The sequence below is a fragment of the Phalacrocorax aristotelis genome, chromosome 13 (assembly GCF_949628215.1).
Source record: "Phalacrocorax aristotelis chromosome 13, bGulAri2.1, whole genome shotgun sequence".
NCBI lineage: Eukaryota > Metazoa > Chordata > Aves > Suliformes > Phalacrocoracidae > Phalacrocorax > Phalacrocorax aristotelis.
Window position 1 is genome coordinate 6,961,131 of NC_134288.1, and position 11,451 is coordinate 6,972,581.

Here is an 11,451-nt window from a genome sequence, read left to right on the forward strand (position 1 = left end):
AGAGAGAATTTCTCCAACTGCCCACCTATGGGGCGTAACTGGCCAAAAAAAGCAGTGGAGGAAGGCAGGGTAGAAAAGAGCCGCAGATCCATGCAGTAAGAGGGTGCCCAGTTCCTGGATGCTCTGAAATCTCCCCTTCCCAAATGCTGATTTCCATCTGTCCCTTCAAAGAACAACAGCAAAATATTCGGGAGCTGAATGGATGCACAGTAAATGCAGAAACAAATTTCACTATTAATGGCCTCCAGAGGACTTATTTTTGCATCCTGCAGCAAAGCACCACCGCAAGGGAGTTTTCTTCTTCCAGTAGACTATTTACTGTCACACGCCTACATAAAATTATGGATATTTGACTTCTAATTTCTATTTCCCCCCCAAAAAAAGCAACAGAAATCAAGCTTCTCAGTTGCAAAATTAGCAACACTTTGTATCTGCAATTCAGTTTCAAGAACCTCCCTCATCTCTTTTTTACAATCACATGGAGAATAGCTACACTGCACATACCATTTTTTGCTACATTGAGCTTGCGGAAAATTTAAGACTTCCTCCCCGCCCCGTCTTCTTTTTAATGGCAGATGTGATTATTGAAATTAATTCAGAAAATAGTCAGCATGCACCAATCAGCTCAGCAGTTTGAGTTTTCTTCATCTGCTGGTTACATGCTAATTATTGTACTGGTGGGATTATTTCCCATTCACATTTGGAATTTACAGCACAATAGGGAATAGATTAAATTAGAAGAAAAATAAAAAAAAATCCATGACATTTTAAATTCAGCGGATTTTTTTCATTTTCTTCCGAGTCTTATGTCTACAAGGACTTGACAAACTCAACCCCAGCAGAACAGATGCACAAGGCAGCATTTCTGAGCATTGAAAGGCAGAACAGCAATGACATCTCCAGAGTAGACACTTTGGGAAGGCAAAGCAAGCCTTCCGTGTTCATCAGTATCTCTGCTGCTCACAACATCCTCTGCTGCCTCACACCAACCATACCCTTTTCCCCTTGGCCAACATTTGTAATTAAAGAAGGAAAAGCTCCCCACGTGTGGGAAATAAGCCCCCATTTCCAAGCCCAGGGCTCCAGCAATGCTGAAACACCCATGCTGAGGTAGGAACGGGGGTTTGCACGAGCGGGGAGCAGAGGTGGTGGTGGCAGACACGTCGCGTGATGGCCCCTGCCTGTCAGCAGCTCTGATGGACTTGGGTGGCTCCATCCTCACCCCAGAAGAGTGAGAGGGACAGAGCGACACACGTGTCCGCAACACCCACTGGCAAGGGCCAGGTTCTCCAGCTATCAGCTCTACCAGGGCCCTGATGGAGACCCTCTTTTGAAGGTAACTGGCTGAGAGATCCCTAGTTTTGCTACGTAAATCTCAAACACTATTTACCACCTCATTTAACCTGGGCAAGCACGCGTGTCGGTACACCAGTATTGCCAATAGAAGGGCTTTGAGCATACAAGGGGCTTCGTGTTTGCCTTGCAGCGCTGTTTTCCGGAGGGTTACCCCTGAAAGCAAGGGCTCCTTCTCATCCCTACCCTCTCAGCTCTAACTGGCCTACAGTTAGACACTACAATTAAAAAAGAAATAAACCTATACTAGATGGCAGAGAAGATCAATGTAGGAGCATGAAGACTTTAAAGCTTTAAAGTTGCTTTAAACAAGTCAGTCTCTCCTCCTCCTAAAGCGGCGGCTTTCCTCCTGCTCCCCATCCACCGCTGGGCACCCACAGGCTGCTCCGAGGCCTCCCCAGAAGGTGACAAGAAAAGCAAATGTCCTGCAACGTCGAAGGGAATCAACACCACCCGGAAAACATGCAGGTGTCCCCAGAGCAGAAAATAACATTGAAAAATCACATCTAAAGAACAGCCATGACGAAGCAGGGGCACGGACTGGCAGCGAGGCCAGGCAGGGTGCCAGGGTCGCTCACAGTGAGGCTTACTTTGCCGCTGTCTTTTGCAGTCAGAGGCACCCCTGACATTGAGGGCACCCCCTGAGCCCCCAGCTCAGCCCAGATGCCCCCGCGGGTGGGCAGGACAGCCAGCTGCCTTCACCTTCCCCTGGCACAGGCAGGGGCTCAGGCTCGGCTCAGGCTGGCTCGGCGGGGCGCAGAGCCCTGCCTCTGGGGGGACACGGCTGCTGCTCAGGGCCCCCGGGCGGGGAGGCTGGAGGAGCCCAGCCCCAGGCCGGACGCTGCAGGAGAGCATTGCCCGAGAAGCAGGGTCCCCTTGGGCAGCACGCAGAGATGCAGGCGTCTGCCCGGGAAAACCACCCACCTCCTAAGGGCTGGGGGGTGGTGGAGCCACAGCACCCCTGAATTAAGGCAGAGGGGGATCAGGGGCTTGCTGTGATCCAGACATGCAGTTCAGCAAGAAGAGGACACCAGCAAAATCAGGAGAGCACGGAATAGCAAATGGAGCTCAGGAAAGTGTTATTTCCAGGTAGACACAGCAATGACTGTTCACCAGAAAGGGTTTTTGCACAATTAACCTCTAGTGCAATGGCTCCAAAGGCGCCTCCCTCCAAAGCACCTTCATTTCTAGTGATTTTATAGGCAGTACCGTGATTGTCAGGGCCAAATTTCCAACCTCCAGAAACTGCCAGCACAAACACGGCATCAGCACCATCAACCCAGGCTGGGTGAGCAGGACAACACCGCACCACTGAGACGCAGACATCAGCTGCGAAGGGAGAAAAGCTGAAAGCAAAGGACCCGCAAACCTGCAGTGGTTGCTACATCTACCCTCGGCCTCCATCGTTCCTGCCTGTAGAGCAACATGAAAACACCAGACACTGGAGGAGGGAGCGCAGGCTGCTGTTAAAACATCCACTGCACTTCACGGTACACGCACCACCGGAGGAGCGGAGCCTAACAGGTGGATTATGGTCTTAATGTAAAATTCACATTCCTCTTGCTCTGAGTCCAGACCGCAAGTTTGCTTCCCTCTGTTAGCACGGCTGAGGGGTTTTGTGCCTGGATTTTCAGTTTTAAATTAGCTCTGCCTTTATAAAACAGAGACACTCCCCTTGTCTTAAATATTTTCTGACATGGAAATGGTTCCTAGCAAAGAAAGAGGATACCTTTTGGAAGAGGAGTCTGCTTTTAATCCTGCTTAACAAACCAAAGCGCAACCCACCACAGGCTTGCGTAGCCTGCCGCACATGTCTCAGGATGACTTGTCTCTAATGACCACCCTGCAACTAGGAACACACGTAAGAGCCAATTAATCTTAATGCAAAGAATAAACACACCCGTCTTGCCAGGGCTGTGAAAAAACGCACGTCAAGAAGTCCCATTGGTACCACATCTAACACATCAATGTCTGCAAAGCCACCGAGCACCATGCTCGAGGTGCTGGTTTAGAGGTGACCACCTCTACAACGTTGACCAGAGCCAGAAGGCACGACACATGCTGCAAGAGAAAGCCCAGCACGTGGGCTAGCATCAGAGGCTGAAGTGGTTCTTGTGCTATTTTCGTGCCCAAAGACAGGACCAGAGCCACCAGAAAGGTCTCCAGCCATTGAAGCCTGCTCTCTGCACAGGCACGAGGAGCCAGCAGTATGGCTGGATCCTTAACACAGAGACTCAAGACCTCAGTTCATTAAATAAGCTACACACCAAGAAGCACCCCAGACAACCTCGTCTCCAACATTCTCTTACACAAAGTACACTCCAAGCACTCCAGTGCACTACAGCAACGACCCTTGCTCCTCCTATGCTGAGGAGATCTGGAGGTGAAGAGCTACAGGATCAAGTATCCAAGATCTCCAGCCTAATTTTGTCCTCTTAAACTAAACTCTTTAGTTTTACCATTTTAAGAACAGCCAAGAAGTTTCAGTCCCCCTTTGAAGACAAACAGATACTGGCTGATTCCCAATTATTTGGGGAAGACAGAAGAACGAGCTCCATCAGACAGCAGGGCACAAGCCTTCAGCAGTAACCATACTCTCCATCTGTGGGACAACCCAACCACTGGACTTACTGGGGTGGTGGGCTGTGGGACAGACACCGACAACCCACCGCTGGGGCTGTGGGACGGGAAAGTGAAGCACCACCATGACCACTTTGTTAAGTTTTGCTGTATTTGGGGAGTTTTGTTTTTAAATTGATTTAGGCAGTTGACCCCACCACTGACCTGTACTCCTCCAGAGAACAAAAAATACCCCCCCAGTTTTCTGATAAGCACCTGGATATAAAGAAAAAAAGGTGTCACGGCTTCTGATTTACAGCACTGCAGTTGTAGAGCATGAGTCCGTAGGAGATGCACAGACTTCCAGATGGAAAGAGACCTACAGGACTGATTATGTACAATTACTAATGTGTGTCTCTAGCTCTGGAAAAAAAGCACTGAATATACTTAAAAAGAAACAAAGCAGGGAAAAATAAGATGACCACCCATTCAAGTATTTGTGCAATACTGGCATGACACCTTAGGGAAATAAATATTTGCTTGACCTATTTCTAAAAGAGAAGTTTTCTAAGTTCCATGAAAACCTCTTTATTTATCGAAGCACGAGAACAGAGCATGCGCGATCACCCCCACGCCAAGCTGAGCTCCAGGAGCCGCTAGCTCCCTTCTTATCTTTCTCACTGGAGCAAACAGATCCCCTTTATACCAGGAGGACAAAAAAGTCAGCCTGAAAACAACCTCAAGACACCTATTCAGGAGAGGGAGAGTTAAAAGATACTGACACAAATAGCAGAGCCACCTCCCTGGAAGCCCCCTTCAACTGATTTATCTGCCTCTTGCCTCTCTGAGTTTTCAAGTGCTCACTATTTAAACCTGTCCCACCCTCTTTATTAAGGCTCTTTATTAAGGACACTCTGCGGCCAAATGCAGGGCTCATTCCCCACTCTATTCCTGACGTGGCCCTCTCAAGCATCTCTGTATTACAAGAAAAACACCCAAACAGCTCTTCTTCCCCTTGAGCAGCCCAGCGGCACAGCAGGCAGGGAAGTCCTATCACCCAGACTGAACTTTCTGAGCATTACTGGGCGTTTGGGTGGAGCTATAATGGAAACTTTTGCAACCTTAACACCACGCTATTTTATTTCATTTTTTTCCCCAAGCAAGTGCTAAAACACAAGGAGGGGCCTGGCTGGAGCGGCAAGGGCAGCGCTTGCCTTCAGTAGGAAGGACACTGCAAGAGCCATCACCGCAATTTAACACACAGTTTAGAAGGCTCGTTCTCCAATTTTATTATTTCTAAAAAAGAAAAGTAGGGCTAAGGAGTGGAAAGCACACAGATTTCAGTTAAACATCCCCTTATCATGCACGTAGAAAAAGGAGCGGGCACTCTCACAGAGCGTCCCTCTGAAAGGAGAGAGGAGACAGAAACCACGGAGTCTTCGAAATGCACGAGAACATCCCCCAAGCAGAGATGAGCCACGGCTGCAACATCTGTGACAGCATCTGGTGACAACCCACCCGCTTCGGCTCTGCTCTTGTGCCGTGTGTCATCACCAGCTCCTCTAACTCCACCGCAGTCCTCATCCGACCAGGGCTTCTCAAGTGACTTCACTTCACGAAAACTCACTCCATTTGCATTTTAAGCATTGTTATTTAGAACATTTGTCCAGGAAAAAAAAAAAAGAGAAAAACCAAACAAACAAGGGGAGAAGTACAACACTTTTTTTTTTTTTCTTTTTAATTAGAAGCATCACCCCCCTCCCGCTCAACAAAGCGGAAAAGCCATCACAGCTGCAAGGAGAGATGCTGCAGACCTTCACCACAATGACCTGAGATCAAACACCAGCAGGCAGGATCTTCTCCAAATTAGCCTCCAGAGCAGGAATAAGCTTATTCCACCTAGAACAGGCGCCTAAGTTACAAACATAATCATCCTGGGCTCCTGTTCAGCTAATGCAAAGAGTGAGGCACCTGGGGGGAGCGACTGAGAGTCTGCACAGGGCGAATCATCCTTAGGACGATCAAGGTGGGGGGAACCTGGACCTGGCTCTGGGCTCCTGCTCTCCCAAGCAAATCTCCCTATTTCCGGGCCATCCCAGCTCCCTGCAAGAACAAGTGTGACAATACCTTACATTAACTGTGAGCAAACCAAGTACCTCACCACTGGATGAATCTCCCTCATACTTTTTAACACACAAATCAGGTGGAAAAGACAGAAAGGAAAAAAACAATACCAGGAGATGGGGAGCAAGGGACCCGCTGCAACAAAGCGGGCGGCAGCAAGCCAGCCTGCGCGGGTTCCTTGCACAGCCTGGTGGGGCTGAGCAGGACGGCGGCATGGCGGGGCGGAACGCCTGCTCCCATCTTCTGCCTTTTGTTTGCCCAGATTTCCACAGACCCTCAATTATCTGTTTCCACTCCCGACAGTTTTCTGGGGGAGCTAACACCCTGCCTGCGTTTGGCAGGGTGCAGGCAGCCCGGTCCCTGGAGGGGATGAACATGAGCGCGTCTTCCAGGGCTCATCACTGCCCAGGATAGGGCCCCGCGTTCAGAAACAGCAAGCGATGCACCAATGCAACAGCCTGCACAGAGCAGCGGGCTCCTGTGCCGGGGAGCCCGGAGGAGGCTCCCAGGGGACCAAGGCACTGCCGTGCCCTGCAAACGATGCTGCTTCCAGACCCATCCCATCACATGGACCGGGAAAGGCCTGACAAGGGATGGCTGCAGACCCACAGCCCAGGGTTACACAACTGTAAACTCAAGTTGTAGCTAATTCCAGGAGCTACGAGATGAGCTGCTTTTACGTAGTAACACCATAGTAACCGAGGCAGATGATAAAGCTTGTATACACAAGAACACCACATTTTTGGAGGGGAGGAAGAGGAGGTCTAAACAGAAGGAAAACCTTCCCGCGGAGCGAGGGGAGACTTTGGATAAAGGAGACTCGGAGCCACGCTGCTCTTTAAATCTGCCCCCGCTGGCAACCCAGATGGCTGTTACTACCAGCCCAGCTCACCTGCTCCAGACTTCCCCGCTCGGGGCTGTGAGCACTGCCTGCATCGCTCCCTGCACTTCCCCGACAAAAGCCAGCTGCCCCCACGGGGCTGGTTTTCCTTGGCTTTGCAACAAGGATTTTATTGATAGAGATGGGCTCCCGCGCGTGACTTTGGGGCTTCAGGTTACTACAGCTTTCTTACAGTAGCAAGAATCACAGGGGCAGAGCCCTGTCAGAAAAACCTATCCTAAACCCCAACCCACCTGTAATATAATTAACACAAGCTGCAGATTAGGTTGTATCCAAAGCAAAACACAATCCAACAACCTCCTCTTTCCCACCCCTAAAGGTGGGTCAGGGCTCCAAAACTGTGTGGGCATGTGTGCGCTGCGGGTTACTGGGATGCACTAAGAGGAAACAATAAACAGACTGGAACAGCCTGCTCCCTCTTCTCAGCTACACATCCCGACTTGTAAAATACATCAAGGTCACCGACACAACCTAGTTAACAGAAATTATCATTGAATTGCTGTTTTCTTCTACGGTAAATAAAATACTTCTAATCTTCAGGTTGGGTATTTTTTTCCCTTCTTCCTCATCTCTTGAAGAGAAGTTAGTGTAGAATAAGCTGTTCCAGATAACAAAGTAAACTTCTAGCTTCCTATGCGTGGAGAATCATTCCTCAGGACACTGCGACCCTCGGTTGGGGACTGTGGCTGGAGGAGGTGGTCAGGGAAAAGAGAAACCCCCCTGCCCAGCTGGAGCCACCCTCCCACACTAGGTGGAGGGGGAAGCCCAAGGCCACGCAGAGCCTGATCCTTAGGGGAGCAGAAATGGGAAAACAGCCCAAGAAGGGCTTGCACAAGGTTTTTTGCCAGGTGTATCGGTTGGCCTGACAAGACACAACATCTACAACACCTATCTCTCCCCCAAAAGTTTCCTATCTTGTAACCAGAAAAGAAGAGGGCTGTAACCAGAAGAGGATTGTAACCAGAAAAGAAGAGGACCCCTTGGAAAAACCTTATCGCTTGAGTTCTGCGGGCATGGACCAAGGATACCCCACACCGGAGGATGGAGTTTAAAGCCCCAAGCATGAGATGCGCATGACCTTGCAAACACACCAGCCGTCCAAGCAAATGCCCAAGGGCCCATGCCCACTCTCTGCCCGGGGTCGCATCCCCCTTACCAAAACGTCTCCGCTCTCCAAAACCGCCACTCAGAGCCGAGAGGCCTCAGCCCGCTGGCACCTGGCCACAAGCCTGGCTGCCACCACCGGAGCCCTGATTAAGAGCTGGCGTAGCCCAGGCAGGACTTTACCCCGGCACCCCGAGGCTGTGAGGTTAAACCACCGTCCCCAGCCGGGGAAGGTTAGCACCGAACAGAAAATCAGGATGGAGCGATCTGGGGTTCAGCCTCGGCTCCGCCACAGATCTCCTACGTGGCCTCGGGCGCATCACTTAGCAGCGGCTCGGTTTTCCTACCTGTGTGAAGAGGGAGATGCCTTCTGCTCACATCCCGGTTTGTCCCAAGGCCAGGCACGTTAAACCCAGCATCGTCACAACACCAGGAGCCACAAAACCACCCCACCGTGCCCAACCCTCCTAACCCCAAGCTGTGACACGAGTGGGGTCAGCCGCCTCTCAGTCCCCGGAGCAAGAAGGCAGCGAGGGCTGGAAAAAAAAGGACTTTTCTTTCTCTAAGACCTTCCTTCTAGACCCAGACTAAAGGAAGAAAATACCCCCAGACCGCCCCGAGGGGGGGGGGGGAGGCAGCCGGGTCCCGGGCAGCCCCACGCAGCCGGGGCTCAGGCAGAGCTCCCACAGCGGCCGGCCGGCAGATTTTTTTATTTAATTTAAATTATAATTGCTGGCGAAGCGATCGCAGCAAAGGGCAGCGCAACCCGCCGGCTTCCCCGGCCCGCGGCAGGGCTGGGCGGAGCGGGTGCGGGGGGGGGGACACGGGACACGCGTTTCCCCACCCCCGGGTGGGTGCCCGGCAGGGCGGGGCGGGGGGCTGGAGGGGGCGACGGCGGGAGCGCCTCGCACCCGCACCCCCGCACCTGCCCGGGATCCGCGGCGCCGGAGTGGGGGGGGGCGGGCGGGTGACGCGGGGCGGAGGTGGGGGGTGCGGGACCGCGGCGGAGAGGCGAGGGGACCCCCCACGTCGGGCCGGGCGGTCGGGACTCACCCGCGGCAGGTCCCCGGGCCGCCGCGGCGGCTGGGCTGGGCTCGGTCCGGCGGAGGCCCCGGCCCCGGCGGCGAGCGCGGGGCGGGCGGGGCGGGGCGGAGCGGGGCGGGCGGGCGGCGCCGAGCCCAGGCATGGGCGGGGGGCGGGGGGGGGGGGGGGGGGAGCGCGGGGCGGGCGGGCGCGACACACACCGGCATCAGCCGGGCTCCGGCGCCTGGGCGGGCGGGTGACGTCACCGGAGCCGGGCCGGGGCGGCGCGCGCGCTTGCGCGGGGCTCAGCTGGCGGCGGGGTGGCGCGCGCCGGGCGGCTGCATGCACCGGGGAGGGCGGGGCAAGCGCCCGCACCGGGCGGCTGCGCTGGGTGCGTGCACCGAGAAGGGGGGGTGCAGGCACCTGCACCGGGGGGTGTGCCCCGGGGAGGGCGCGTGCCCCGGGTGCGTGCCCCGGGTGCGTGCCCCGGGTGCGTGCCCCGGGTGCGTGCCCCGGGTGCGTGCCCCGCGGAGGTCAGCAGGTGCGCGCACTGGAGCGTGTCCCAAGCACCCCGGTGTTCGGGGCGTGCGTGTGCGAGGGGAATAAGCGGGGGCGCACGCCCCGAACACGGGGAGGGCGACAGCGAGTGTGCAGCTGGACGTGGCGGAGGGTGGCGCGGGAGGGCGGTGGGCGCCCTGTGCCTGCCGGGTTCCGCCAACCCAGCCGCGGCTTGTCACTGCTGCAACCTTTTGGTGCCGCAGCCAAAGCGAAGTGGGTGGCTCCTGCCGGCTTAGGGAGCTGAACCGGCTCTGCAGAGCCTGGCCGGGGGGACGGAGCGGCCGTGTGCCCTGGTGCCAGCACGGTGGGCCCACGTATGGGGCTGTGGGAAGGGCGATGGGTCAGGCGTGTTCCACGCGGGTACGGTCTCAGTGGGCACAACTGGCGCTACCAAGAGAAAACCTGCCCGGCTGCGAGCAGCTCTCAGGTGGGCAGCTCTGCACCTTGTGCCGATGGAGCCTGGCACGGGCGGTTTGGTGGCTGGAAGCGCCCTGCCCCTTCCTGCTCCCGGCCTTTGGTCCCCCGGGGAGGTGAGTTTGTTCCACCCGGTGCAGGATGGAGGCTGCTGGGAGCTCGAGGGCTGTGCAGCTGCAGGGTGAGCAGCTCCGGGCACCGCTGCGCTCCCCGGGCTGGAGAGGTGCTCTTGGGGTGGCCAAACCGCTGCACCCCAAGGGCTTTGGCACCATTTAATAATGGCATGCTATGAGCAGGTCAGAGATCGAACAGAGCACCAACTATTTTTTAAATAAAGTGTGGCTTGGAAGCATCGTCCGTCTTGAAATAAGACACCAGCTTTGGACAAAAGATAAAAGATTTTCCAGCTGCCTAAATGTGCACGTCATTCTGCTTTTCCTGGATTGGGAGCTAATGGTCAGACTCTGCTTGCAGTTACATTGATGTGAATATGATGGTGCTTGTCTCAAGTTGTTGGCTTTAAAAATGTGGGTCCTGACTGGATTATCGGTGGCTAGGACAAAAAAAGCTAAGGGCTGTCAGTGTATCACAGGTTCAGAGACTTCATTTTTCAGACCCATGTAGTGCTCAGGGCTATCAGCCCGCCGGGTTTTAGGGCACGGCTGGGTTTCTCTGCGAGCTCTGGCTCTTGGAGCTGTGCGACTGCATGGCAATTGTAGCTTTCTGGTTTCTGTTTTAAAGTAAGCTTAAACCCTTCGCATTTATGGAAGAAATCTGAACTTTTAACAGGTCAGAAACTAGGAGCCAAATCAGCAGAGCAAGTTTATAAACCAGAACAGATGGTTTTTGACCAGTCCTGTGGCTGTTGTTCAGCTTTTTCAATGCTTGTGAATGGCAACCGAGGATGGCATTTCCTCCTCTGCAGGCAAGATGGCTTTCCCACCCACTCCATCTCATGCCAGGCCAGTCTGACCTGATGTTTCTGGGAATGGGAAAGGGAAGAAAAAAAGAAAAAACAACCCACCCCTGTTTTCCTGTTGTATTCCCAGTTCTGGGACCAGCACTCAGAGCAGCTGCACCTCCAGGAATTGCCCCCATCCCTGGGGCAGCAGGACACCTGAACCTCGCATCCCGTGGCATTTGCGGGGTGGGAATTTCACCCCATCCAGCTGTGCTGTCTCGGTGTTTCTGCCTCTCCTCTGGTCCTGTTTTGCTGAATCACCCCTTTCACAAGCCTCTGGAGCTCTTTGTTGATCTGGGGAAGGAAATGAGAGTCTCTGGCCAGCCAGCTGAGAGGGTCAGGAAGCTCTGCCAGCCTTCCCCGCACTCCCCCTGCTCTTGAGAGGCTGCTTGTCTCTGCTGGGCGAAGGGGTCATGATAACAGGAAAGCCCTTTCACATCCCAACTCTGGCAGG

General features: G+C 54.1%; 1 protein-coding gene across 1 annotated transcript in view; it reads left to right on the top strand.

Moving 5' to 3' along the window:
* The first annotated feature begins 9,233 nt into the window (after window positions 1–9,233).
* RPN2 (ribophorin II) overlaps window positions 9,234–11,451 on the top strand; it is a 127,688-nt gene continuing 125,470 nt past the window's right edge. Inside the window, exon 1 of the mRNA XM_075108822.1 lies at window positions 9,234–9,240. The gene's annotated coding sequence lies outside the window, so the exon portion shown is untranslated. The remainder of the gene's footprint in view (window positions 9,241–11,451) is intronic.